The sequence below is a fragment of the Ictidomys tridecemlineatus genome, chromosome 4, assembly GCF_052094955.1.
Source record: "Ictidomys tridecemlineatus isolate mIctTri1 chromosome 4, mIctTri1.hap1, whole genome shotgun sequence".
Lineage (NCBI taxonomy): Eukaryota > Metazoa > Chordata > Mammalia > Rodentia > Sciuridae > Ictidomys > Ictidomys tridecemlineatus.
In genome coordinates, this window is record NC_135480.1 from 102,113,623 (window position 1) to 102,126,139 (window position 12,517).

The following is a 12,517-nucleotide window of genomic DNA, read 5'->3' on the forward strand; positions in this document are numbered from 1 at the left end:
CACCAGTGATGACACCAGCCTGCACTAGAAACATTAGTGATATTTCATCGACATTTGCTTGGGTAACTTTCTGTTGTCACCGGGAAACCAGTGGGACTTTCTCCTTCAAGATGAACCCAGCCCTTGCTCTTATCACTTTCACTTGTTCCCTGGAGGCCATGGCTGTGCGCAGAAAGTGCGCTGCTTCTGGATGAGGGGACCATGTTGACGCCATGGGAGGGAATCCCAGTGCACACAGCTCAGGGGCTCACAGGGTCTTGTGTTGATTGGTTGGTGTGACTCTCTTGGATCTTTCTCCTCCTCGCTCCATATTTTCTTCTTGAACCGTGGAAGTCTTTCGGTAAACTGAGATGTTGGGCGAAGTCCCTTCCTTACCCGGTTACCTTGACTTCAAACTCACAGTTCAAGGCTGAGCTATTCATACTCCTCTGATCACTGGAGTTGCCAAATCCCTTTTTGTCTGGGCTACTGGTTTTGTGGAAACTGCTCCTCCATCTTCATGCTCATCCAAAATTAGTGATTAAATAACCTAATGCACATCCATATAATGGATTATTAGGTAGCCTGTGCAGAGAAGGATGTAGATCTATGTATGCACTGATGGGGTAGATTCTATGATATATCATTATTAGGGTAAAAGGGTGGAGCTTGGGGTCTAGCTCAGTGGTAAAGCATATGCTTAGCATGCCTGAGGGCCTGGGCTCTATCCTCAGCATTCTCAGAAAAAGGAACTCACTGTGTGTATGTGTGCGTATATATACACCTATGAGTTTCTTTTTTTTTTTTTCTAAGAGAGAGTGAGAGAGGGAGAATTTTTTTTAATATTTAGTTTTTAGTTCTCAGCGGACACAATATCTTTGTTGGTATGTGGTGCTGAGGATCGAACCCGGGCCGCACGCATGCCAGGCGAGCGCGCTACCGCTTGAGCCACATCCCCAGCCCACACCTATGAGTTTCTAACTGCATAGAAATAGTTCTAGAAAGACAGGCAAAACTCTTTTTTTTTTTACTGGAGATTGAACCCAGGGGTTAAATCTTAACCTTAACCACTGAAATACATCCCCAGTCTGTTTTTTTTTTTTTTAATATTTTATTTAGAGACAGAGTCTGGCTGAGTTGCTTAAGGCCCTACTATATTGCTGAGGCTGATCTTGAACTCAGGATCCTCCTACCTCAGCCTCCCAAGCTGCTGGGATTAGAGTCACACACTACCGCACCCGGCCCAGGGTAAACTCTTGACTTTAATTAGAATACATATATGACTAGAATGAAATAGTAATTTCATCTTTTACTTTATTCCAAATTATTTTACTTTGCATATATTACCTTCGAAATTCAAAACCAAATATTGAAAACCCCAAAACTTCACTCTGGATGGGTGGTAGCCCTGAAGAAAATTCCCTAAATGTGACTTTCTTCTGTTCTTGACCGAAGGAGTTGACCTGGGTCACCTGCACTGTGCAGGTACAGGAATAAGTGCTGGGGAGTTAGACCTGAAGAGAGCATCTTTGTCTTTTAGGACTGCAAATTTTAGAGGGGGAAAAGAGGCCCAGAACAAGGAAATACAGTGTGGTGTGATAAATGCCTCAGAGCTACAACTGGGGGCTAGAAGAATGAAAATATTAACATGGCCATCCTTCTAGGGACAATGGGGGAGGGGGCCCCTAAGGAGCAGCCTTTATTTTCCCTATTTATTTATTTATTTTTTAATTCAGAGAAAAGTGGAAGTTTGCAGTTCTACCACCTAGATTCAACAATTGTTAACATTTTGCCATGATAAACTAACTATTAGGTAATGTAAATAAACAAATGCTATCCCATTGTTCATCCCTAAATTTTTAAACATATTTTATTTTTGGAGGGGTACCGGGGAATCAAACCCAGCTTTTTTATTTTTTGAGACAGGGTCTTACTTTTTGCTTAGGGCCTCCATAAGTTGCTGAAGCTGGCCTTGAATTTGTAATCCTCTGGCGTCTGCCTCCCAAATAGCTGGGATTATAGGTGTGCGCCACTGTACCAGGCCTAAGCTTATTAACTTCTAATAATGACATTCTCTTACAATGTGGACATTCTCCACAATGCTATTATCAAACATAAGAATTAATGTTAATCCCTTTTAATCATCTAACAGATAGTCCATTTAAAAATCATCCCAATTTCCTTCTATACCTGCGGGTAATGAACTGACATCATTACAGGGTTTGACAGAAACCTCTCCCACAATAACGTGGAAACCCAACCAGCACATTTATGAGCCACAAGAAGATCCCTCAGTGTTTTTCATAGGTTGTTTTTCTCACAGTCCAGGATCCATTACTGTGCTTTGTAAAGGTGAATTTAGTTAAGTGGAACTATGTTTCCCAGAACCCCCTCCCCTGAATGATTTCAGGTTAGACTTCGCCAAAAGAGGAATTTGCATACAATCTGGAAGGCAGAAATGAAGCAGCAAGTATTATTCCCTGAAGGTCATTGTGGTTAGATGAAATGACAGAAGCATTGATGAGCATCTCCTAGCTGTGCTCCCTGATTAGTGTCCAGAAACTTTCAAATTGTTGACCCAGTTGTCCACAAGTGGCCCCAGACCTACCACCAGATACTTGATAATGGACCCATGGAGGTGGCGGCCACACAGACCCTCCAGAGCTTTCCCATCATAGTGCCCTGTTAGTGGCTAGAAGTGTTTGACTTCCCACATTGGTGGTTCCTTTTCTGATGCTCAGACTGCTCTCCTGCCCTTCACTTCCCCAGTTCCTACCACAATTAGGTAAGGTATTATCCTATAATAAATTCCTTATCTCGTCGTTCAGAGTGGTTCTGCTTCCCTGATGGAGACATTTACTGGTACTGGCTGTGGTTTCAGGGCAAACTCTTAAGGATGAGACTCCAGATCTTGTTCTCTGAATCTGATTAAATTTAACTGCATAAGTGCTTATCTCTGTGGTAAACGATTACTTAAACTCTCACCTGTAGTCCCCTGTGATAAATGTTTATGGAAGGAGAGACTTTGGGTAACCAAACATTGGCTGCCATAGAAATATTTTGGTAGAAATAGGAATATAATGAGAAATGTCAGTTGCTTCTACATATGGGGAAAGTCTGGAGAAAGAAAATGATGAGCTCAGAGATTTAAATTCCCATCCCCCAGCTAGGAAAGGGACCAAAAAATTTAATTATTGCCCTAAAAGAAATTCTTACCTTTTATACTTCAGGGTCAAGATTTCTGATAACCAAACCTTAAAGGAACTAAATTTTCGTGCAAATAAAACTTACAACCTAATAGGGTCTTTTGTGTTAATATAACAACAACAACAACAACAACAACACAGCAATTGGGTAAGAGACCCAAAATCTTAGAATGGGAACACTGGAATAAATACCAATGAAGCTGAAGATCTTTAACCCAGAGTATTGCTGATCCTACTTCACACACACACACACAAAAAAAATTAAAAATTAAAAAAATACAAGTGACCCTTTCTCTCTATCTGTGGCTAGTCTTCCTTGCTGCAGAACCTGTAAAGACCTTCCTAGAGGTAGTGCCTTATGGGGGACAGCTGGTCTTCCTGGAATCTAGCATTACCATGGACCCCAGCATGACCCATGAGAAGGCAACATATACACCGAAAGAACATTGAGAGTTGGTCAATGTATGCATTGTTTCCTTTTTTATTTTGTCATAATTTTATACTTGCTGAAAAGTATAGTGCAAATGATTCTCTTCACCTTACATCAAGATCCCTGCAATACCTGTTTACACTGACGAAAATCCAGGGAAGGCTGGGTGCAATGTTTACCCCTATAATCCCAGCAACTCAGAAGGCCGAGACAGGAGGATGCAAATTTGAAGCCAGCCTCAGCAACTTAGTGAGGCTCTAAGCAACTTAGCCAGACCCTGCCTCAAAATATACAATAAAAAGGGGAGTGGGAATGTGGCTCAGTGGTTAAGTACCTCTGGGTTCAATTCCTGATACCAAAAATAAAACAAAATAAAATAAATAACAATAAAAATAAAATTAAATAAATAGATAAATAAACAAATAAATCCAGGGAGTCCGTATGAGAATGGATGAAAGAATATAATTTGGCCTTGGCTGAATTCATTAATATGGGTGCTATATTAGAAATACAGCCCTGTTATGAGTTTTTGACATGTTAAAAAACTTTTCTGGCTGTGGGGAGACTGCCCCATCCTGGGCTAGGCAATTCTTAGAGATAGCAAGGTGCCCAGCTTGGAGTGGGTCTTTGATATGCATGCAAACCAGCCCAGAGTCAACTCTATCTGGCCCCTACACTCCAAAATGCCACTGCCTTATCCCAGGCCAGGTGCCAGCCAACTAGGGGCCACCCTGTCACCCAAAGCCACTCAAATGATTCAAACTAGCAAGTTCCAAACTGTCTATCCCTCCTTGCATTTCCTGTGTACTCTCCTATAAAGACCCATTCTTCTCCCTCCCACCTGTTTACTGTCACCCTGTCATCCTGCCATCTTTCCCATGTGATCCTGCTGCCTCCTGCCTCTGGGACCTGTGAGTGTAATAAGCTTTGTTTTCCTGAGCTTCTCTTCTGTTTCTTCTTATGGCTACACCTGACTGACCATCTCATCAAAGAATGCAAAATAGGTGCACTAAGCAGAGAGCCTGGGTTTCACGTATGTGCACAAGTGAAGAGAGAAGGGCTTTAGAAATCTGCTATGAAACCCAAAGATGGCTTGCACTAAAAGAAGCTGAGATGTCAAAACTCCAGTTATGGTTCAGATATGAGATGTCCCCCAAAAGCTCCTATGTTAGTGCAAGAATATTCAGAGATGAAATGGTTCAATTATGAGAGCTGTAACCAAATCAGTCCATCCTAGTTTGAATGGACTAACTGGTGATAACTGTAGGCAGGTGGGCCATGGCTGGAAGAAGTGGGTCACTGGGGGCATGCTCTTCTCTCTCTTTCTCTTTCTCTCTCTCTGAGACTCCTGACATCCACCATGAGTTGAGCAGCTTTCCTCCTCTGGGTCTATCCCCCATGATATGTGTGCTACCTCACCTTGGCCCCAGAGCAATGGAGTCAGTCATCTATGGACTGAGACCTCTGAAACCATAAGCCCCAAATAAACTTTCCCTCCTCTAAGTTGCTCTTGTCAAGTATTTTGGTCGCAGAGATATAGAAGTTGACTAAAACAACTCCCAATACTGAAGAGGAAGGTATGCAGAGCACTAGAGTAGATTTGTAATGTGAAACCAGCTAATTATATTCTTTGGTAGGGTCCAAAGAATACTCCCTTCACCAAGGTTTTGAGAAATGCCTTGATGAGAAGAATATTAATGCTCCTAACTGAAAGGCAAGTCAAGGAGCAGGAAATGCAGTTATCGAAATGGGTTTCCTGAATTAATGCAAAGGAACAACAGGATATTGGTGTGTCAGGAGCCTAGCACTTAGTAACCAAGACAGTGGTAGTGTAGTTAATGGGCCACAGAGCCAAAGCAGGCATCAAAGTGGTTTGGCCTTCAGAATATGGCTTTGGCTCACTGATCATGGTGCCCCTAGGATGAAATTGGCCTACTAGAGTCTTACGTGATTTTTACAAGTGATAGGTGTCCGGCAATGGTGAACAGAAAACTGACTCTGACAGTAGTCAGGGCCCTTTAACTAATTCTCACATTGTAGATGGCTCTTAAGCCCCAAGCCTCTTGGGTAAAGGGAAGACTAGGCTCATCTGAGGAAGGACTTGCTAATCCACCAAAAAGTTAGACTTTAAATATTCCTCTTAGCCTTTCCCCAAAATCTGTAGTTATTGCACAGGCTGAATATGCATTGGGAAAGGGAAATGACCAGGTTCTAGAAATTACCGAAACTTGGCTCTGAACTGATACTCATCTCTAGAGATTCCAAATGCTACTGGGTGTCATTGTCAAAGTAGAAATTGATGGAAGTGAGATGGTGTATGGAATTTTGGGTTGACTCCATCTCACAGCAAGCCTAATGGTTCCCAGAATCCTTTCTGTCATTATCTCCTCAGTTACCGAATGCATAAGTGGAATACACTACCGCTTAATATTCTCAGCAGCTGCTGTGGTGTGAATACAGTTTGTCACCTAGAACTCAGGTTGAAACTGAATTCCTACCATGAATTAAGATGCAAAACCTTAGTCCAACTAGGGTATTCAGAGAGGTTTCCTTGGGAGGTAATTAGCATTAGCTAAAGTCTTTAGGATGAAGCTATCATGAGTAAATCCTGGCGACTTTATAAGGAGAGAGAGAGAGACCAGATCTCTTGTCACGTGATGCTCTGTACCACCCTGTGACTCTGCCAGCAGGGAAGCCATCATTACTTCCAGAGACAGTGTCTAGAGACGCTCAGAACCATTCAGTGTTTCATAGACGTCAGAGGTTTTCCTACAGCACAGCCTCCAAAGACACTCAGCTGTCTCAAACTCCTGGTAGTAGAATCATTTACATTTACACCAAGAAGGCTGGGAAAGTACCCAGATCTGCTTGTTGTGCACACCCAGGCAGGCTTCAAGGGGTTCGTGCTGTGAGACCTGAAGTGCTGATGAGATTATCTAAGACTTAAAACCTGTCAGCGGGGCCTAGGATGGCTCCACAGGTCCTCAGTGTGTTTGTGACAGAACCAAGTATACTCTCCTTATAGAGGAGCAGAAAACCATTGTGAAAGTTTAAAGGCAGAAGTACAGAGTCAGAAAGCTAAATTAAAGAATGAAGCTTCTTTGAGTAATAAAAGATCAAAAGGCTTGTTCTGGCTGTGTGTGGTATGCACACCTGTCATCCCAACAACACAGGAGGCTGAGGCAGGAGGATCAAAAGTTTGAGGCCAGTTTGGGCTATTTAGACCCTATCTAAATTTTTTTTTTTAAAGAGAGAGTGAGAGAAGAGAGAGAGAGAGAGAGAGAGAGAGAGAGAGAGAGAGAGAGAGAGAATTTTTAATATTTATTTTTTAGTTCTCGGCAGACACACATCTTTGTTGGTATGTGGTGCTAAGGATCGAACCCGGGCTGCACGCATGCCAGGCGAGCGAGCCACATCCCCAGCCCCCTATCTAAAATTAAAATAAAAAGGGCTCTAGCTGTGACTCAGTGATAGAGGACCTGAGTTCAATCCTGAGTATTAAAAAAAAAAAAAAAAGAAAGAAAGCTTATTTTGAGACTTCTTAACCTTGTATCTGCAGAACCTTAAGTCAAAATAAACCTCTTTTCTTTATAAAATAGCCGGCCTCAGATGCTTAATTGTAGTAACAAAAATCAGACTAGTATGGTAGGTATCCAAGCAGATACACTCAGCAACTTGTAGACTCCCCACATTGGTTCTCTGTTCCCTGAAATGAAGGCTTGCATAATAGAAAAGGCCAAGTGAAAGTCACTAGAACTGTGTCTACATACTAAAATGTAAACAACAAAAGTATCTTGTTTCTTGAAGGATCCAAGATTAGTGCCATCAACAAGGTTCTAACAGATACAGAGGGGGTGACTCCCATCACATCCCTACTCAAATCACTTGTTGCCTGTCAGCAGACTGGTGGACCTCAGAGAATGACAACAAACTATCCAAACTTTGATGATGCCAATTTAAGCTGCTCTTCCAGGAATGATTTCTTTGCTACAACAAATCAATACCTCCATGGCTTCGGTTTGCTAATGATCTGCAGAGGCTTTTTACTCTGAACTTTTCATGCCATTATCTTCTAGTTGCCACACTGCACCACACCACCCCTGTGCAAGTCAGGCCGCTAACAACTTGGCAGCCTCTCATAATCTATCTGCAAGGACCTTCAAACACTTTTACTTCACGTGGATACAGGAAGGTGCTGCTGGCTGGCAGGGTGCCTCAGTTCCTCACCACAGGTGACTCTCCACAGGGGACCTATTGTCCTCATTGTCATGACTGGCTTCCCCTACAGCCATTTAAGACAGAGTGAGGTAGAAGCTGCAATGGCACCGTTTCAAAGTCACATGATGTCCCGTTGCGTTCACACAGGTGAGCACTACTGAATGTGGGCGGGGACTACCTGAGTCCAGGAATAACAGCAGGTGAAGGATCACTAGACCATCGTGAAAGCTGGCTACCATGGTATGAAATTCCTGAAAGTTTTTTGTTCTGTCCCTTCCAACTTTTCTAAGTTTAGAGTTGTCCCAAAAGAAGGATTTTTAAAATGTTATACACATGCAAATACTATTATTAACATTATCCATTGAGTGGACCAAATCCTAGACCAGAAGACCGGACCTTGGCTTCTATTTTTGCATCTGATGCTGACTCAGAACGTGTCCTTGAGCAATCCTTTCTCTTAACATCTCTGGACCTTAACTTCCTTTTCCGTGAAACAGAGAACAAATTCCTACCCCTTCCTTCCTCCTCCAGAGGCTTGTGGAAGTGTTTTTACCTATTTAAAACTCCAATGTGGACCTTAGAGGTCCATCCCATAAAGCCTTTCATTTTACAAATGCAGGAACTGGTTCCTAGAGAAGGCAAGAGGTTTGTCTAGAATCACACAGCCAGTTAGTAGCGCAGCCAAGATTGGAACCTCAGTCTTACATCTCCAGCGTCTGCCCAACCACCCTGCTTCTGTCTTAGAATGAGAGTGTCCACTTCTGAAAAGAATTTTTACAGTATTTATGACAAACAGAGAGTAAGGACTAGCTGCCAGCTTGCAGGAGGAGCCCTAGTGTCCTGGTTCATACACTGTGTGGTCTCAGGATCCCCCTTACACTCCTAAAAATTATTGAGGTCCCATAAAGGGGATGGGGGCATGGGAGGAATGGAGGAACTGCAGAGAGGGCAAAGGGGAGGGAGGGGAAGGGAGGGGCGCAGAGTAGAAAAGACTGTGGAATGAGATGGACATCATTTTTCTAAGTACATGTATGAAGACACGAATGGTGTGACTCTACTTTGTGAACAACCAGAGACCTGAAAAATTGTGCCGTGTATGTGTACTCTGAATTGAAATGCATTCTGCTGTCATGGTTAACAAATTAAAATAAATAAATAAATTTAAAAAAAATTCTTGAGGTCTCTAAAGGACTTTTGTTTATAGAGGTTATATCAATTAATATTTATTGCATTAGAAGTTAAAATTATGTGAAAATGTCAAATGTTTTATTATTTACTTTTAAAATAACAATAATAAGCTTATAGTATATTAATATTATTTATTAACAAAATATGGATATTTTGCTATGGTCTGATCATGTTGGTGTTCCATCCAAAATTCACGTGTTGAAACTTAACCCCATCAAGATGTGTGACCCAGCCAGATGTGGTGGTGCACACCTGTAATCCCAGCAGTTTGGGAGGCTGAGGTTAACAAATACAGAGGTGGTGTAAAAGAGGTTCAAAGGATAACAGGTTCAAAGCCAGCCTCAGCAAATTAGCAAGGCTGTAAGCAACCTAGTGAGACCCTGTCTCTAAATAAAAAAATTAAAAGAGCTGGGGATGTGGCTCAGTGATTAGGCACCCCTGGGTTCAATCTCTGGTACTAAAAAAAAAAAAGAGGAATGGCCCAGACTAGGGTGTAGCTCAGTGTTGGAGTGTTTGCCCAGCAGGCCAAAGGCCCTCAGTTTCCTTGCCAGCACAGAGAGAAGAAAGAAAGATTAAAAAGTGTGGCCTTTGCAAGGGAGAAAATCACATAAGCTCCAACCTTATGAATTAATATTCTTCATATATATATGAAGTTGGGGGAGCTTGTTCTTCCCTCCTGCCACATGAGGACCCATAGAAGTTGCCCTTGATGATGAACAGGCCGAATTGCTTGTCCTGTCTCACCAGACTCTGAATCTGCTGACACCTTCGTCTTGAATTTCCCAGCCTCAGAACTGTGAGAAATATATTTCTGCCTATAAACTGTTTAGTCAGAGGGATTCTGCTGAATGGACTAAGACAACTTTTAAGAAGAGTAACTATACTTCCCAAAAGGAAAAAAATGAGAAAGGGTGGTTTTGCTTTACATTTTTGCAAAATGTCTTTAATCTCTGTCTTCCTAGAAGACAACTGGGTTCCTGTAATTGTTTCTACAGATAATCTGTTACATCATTTGGCCTCTGGTAAACCCAGGTCTGTTCGTAACAGAATAAGAGTGAAAAGTTCATTTTAACATTATTAGGAAAATAATTCTGATCGCACAGACCCTCTGAAAGGGCCTCAGGGATCTTTAAGAATCCTGAACCTCACTTTGGGGACCTCTGTTGTAGCATCATGTCACAGGACTCAATTAAGGACAAAACATTACTTAGTAAAACAAAATAATCAGCACTGATCAGTGTTGCAGAAATACAAAGATGGGAAGGGGAGTATCACAAAAGGTGATAGAATTAAAAATTTTAGCCAGTCACAGTGGTATATGCCTGTATTCCCAGCTACTTGGGTGACTGAGACAGGAGGATGGAAAGTTTAAGACCAGGGTGGACAATTTAGTGAGACTCTACTCAAAATTAAAAAAAAAAAAAAAAAAAAAAAACCTGAGATCAGTTGCCAGTACCAAGAAAAAAAAAATGGTTTTTTTTTTAGCAAATCAGAAACAAAATTACATTTTAAGTGGAATGTCTTATATTTACATACTGTTTTATTTTTAATCATTTGCACGTGCATTGGAAGCAAAAGCTAGGAAGAACTGGCCTAATAGTCGTTTGTATGAAAAAGATCTGGTGGTGTAGGTGAACCACAAGCTAAACATGAACCAAGAGCTTGAAACATAATGTTAAGAAGCCTCAACAGATGTGGAACCACTGAGCCAGGCCTGATAGGCAGGGTTCCTTGGAGACAAGGTGTGGAGAGAAGGGGAATGGATAGAAGGTGCACATTTGCACTTGGCTAACAAGGTGACTTGGAAAAGTTTAAATAAGTGAAAGCTAAATCCACAAACAAATTTCTCTCAAGTCCTACAGACTTTCATAACCAAAAGGACAAGGACAACCCCCGTGCTGGGTTCACTGGTTTCCACCAGGGTCTAACCCCAGCCATCTGCAGGGGATGGATGAGGGCAGCCTCGTCTGGGTGCTGATTTCCTCCAGCTTTCTGAATATTACTCACCCCAGCCATTTGCTCTGGCCAGAGGTATCCGACCAGGGGCCAGCACCATCTAACCTTCTTCAACATCATCCTACAGAATCTGGCTGGTCACTGGGGACTCTTTCCCTGGTCTGGCCTAGTAGAAAGGGTCTTGGCTACTCTGGTATTGCTATTGCCACAGTAGCATCTTTTTGTTTGTTTGTTTGTTTGTTTTGGGGTACCAGGGATTGAACTCAGGGGCACTCGATCACTGAGCCACATCCCTAGCGCTATTTTATATTTTATCAGAGACAGGGTCTCACTGAGTTGCTTAGCACCTTGCTAAACTGCTGTCACTGACTTTGAATTTCTGCCTCAATTTTCCGAGTCGCTGGGATTATGGGCGCGTGCGCCACTGTGCTCAGCCATGGTAGCATCTTTGTGCCCTGATTGTGAAGTTGTTCCATCCCTCACCTACTGATTCAAGAAACAGGTTCCTCTCAAGGTCAGAAAAGTTGGCGGAGAATGTCACGCACCTCACAGAAGGGTTTCGCCTATTCTGCTCCAGTGTGAGCACATCTTTGACATGGCACTCAAGTTTCTGCACTGCATGTCCAAGGATCATGAACAACCTGAAAAACTTCCAGAATATGACAAAGATAATAGAGGTGGCGTGCAGGCTATGGAGCCAGAGTGACATTCAATTCCAGGCTCTGTTACTTGTTAATTGCATGACCTCTGCACAAGTTACTTACACTTACACGGTATGAACCTCAGTTTACCCATCTACAAAATGAAATTAAGGTAGTGGGTATTATGAAGGTGTAGCTTGGTGGCAGAGTGCTTGTCTGGCATGTGTAAGGTCCTGGGTTCAATTCCCCTAGCACCACGTGCACACGCACACACATTGGGTCTTAGGAAGACTGAGTGCAATAATGCATGCAAAGTGTTTCTCATGGTTTCTGGCACATGGTGATCGCTCATTAAATGTTAATTGTATAAGTTAATTTTTATATCATAAAATCTTAAAAGGAAAGTATGATCTGAAGAGATGCCTTTATGCTTATAGCTCAGGCCTCTGTCACTATCTGACCGGAAGTGGAGCTCCAGGGAGTCCCAGGGCCACACACTGACAGGCACCTCCATTAAAGAGGAGCTCTGCTCTACATTTGCATAACTAAAAGTCCCCTCAGGCGGTTTTCCTAGAATGACAATGGATTAAACAATTGCTTTAAAATGACAGTTTTCATTTCCTCTTCATTTCTAACAAAGCTGCAAAGATTTTAAGAATGGAATTTCAAGTTTCAGAACTGAGACTCCAGGGACTGTGTGTGTCCCCAGGCCCATCCAAAGGAAAGCCTGCCCCTGGTGTCTCACTGTCCACCCAGGTCATCTCATCTCTGCCAAAATCTAAAGCCAGGACAAGATGGAGGCCCATAGAACAAGTAGTTGAAAGTTATAAAGAGGGGGCCGGGGTTGTGGCTCCGTGGTAGTGCACTTTCAGGTTCGATTCTCAGCACCGCATACAAAT

At 42.5% G+C, this 12,517-nt stretch overlaps 1 non-coding gene and 1 pseudogene across 1 annotated transcript; one reads left to right on the forward strand and one right to left on the reverse strand.

Annotated features, from left to right (window-relative positions):
* Positions 1-2,165: 2,165 nt before the first annotated feature.
* LOC120890216 (small nucleolar RNA U13) lies at positions 2,166-2,267 on the reverse strand. Its single transcript, XR_005734458.1, has one exon. It is a non-coding gene; the product is annotated as a small nucleolar RNA U13 (small nucleolar RNA).
* A 3,613-nt stretch (positions 2,268-5,880) lies between these two features.
* On the forward strand, positions 5,881-11,683 carry LOC106144971 (large ribosomal subunit protein eL34 pseudogene; annotated as a pseudogene).
* The last annotated feature ends 834 nt before the right edge of the window (positions 11,684-12,517 follow it).